Source organism: Corylus avellana, chromosome ca9, assembly GCF_901000735.1.
Source record: "Corylus avellana chromosome ca9, CavTom2PMs-1.0".
In the NCBI taxonomy this organism is placed as follows: domain Eukaryota; kingdom Viridiplantae; phylum Streptophyta; class Magnoliopsida; order Fagales; family Betulaceae; genus Corylus; species Corylus avellana.
The window spans coordinates 10,120,813-10,121,069 of NC_081549.1; positions in this window are offsets into that span (position 1 = coordinate 10,120,813).

The following is a 257-nucleotide window of genomic DNA, read 5'->3' on the forward strand; positions in this document are numbered from 1 at the left end:
ATCATTAAAAAGTGTGAAAGCTGCATGGTTTTTGAGCAACTAATGATTAGCTTGTGTGAAATTTTTTGGGAAAACTTTTTATGACATAAATTTCCTCCATACCAGTTTGAAGGAAATATCCTCTAACCTATTTAAAATAGTGTCGAGTGTCTATATAAACCTTTAAAACACACATTAAATTCTTAACATTATTAATAGCAATTTTCTAACTTAGACTAAATTTAATGTGCGTTTTAAATATTTATAGACACTTGGCA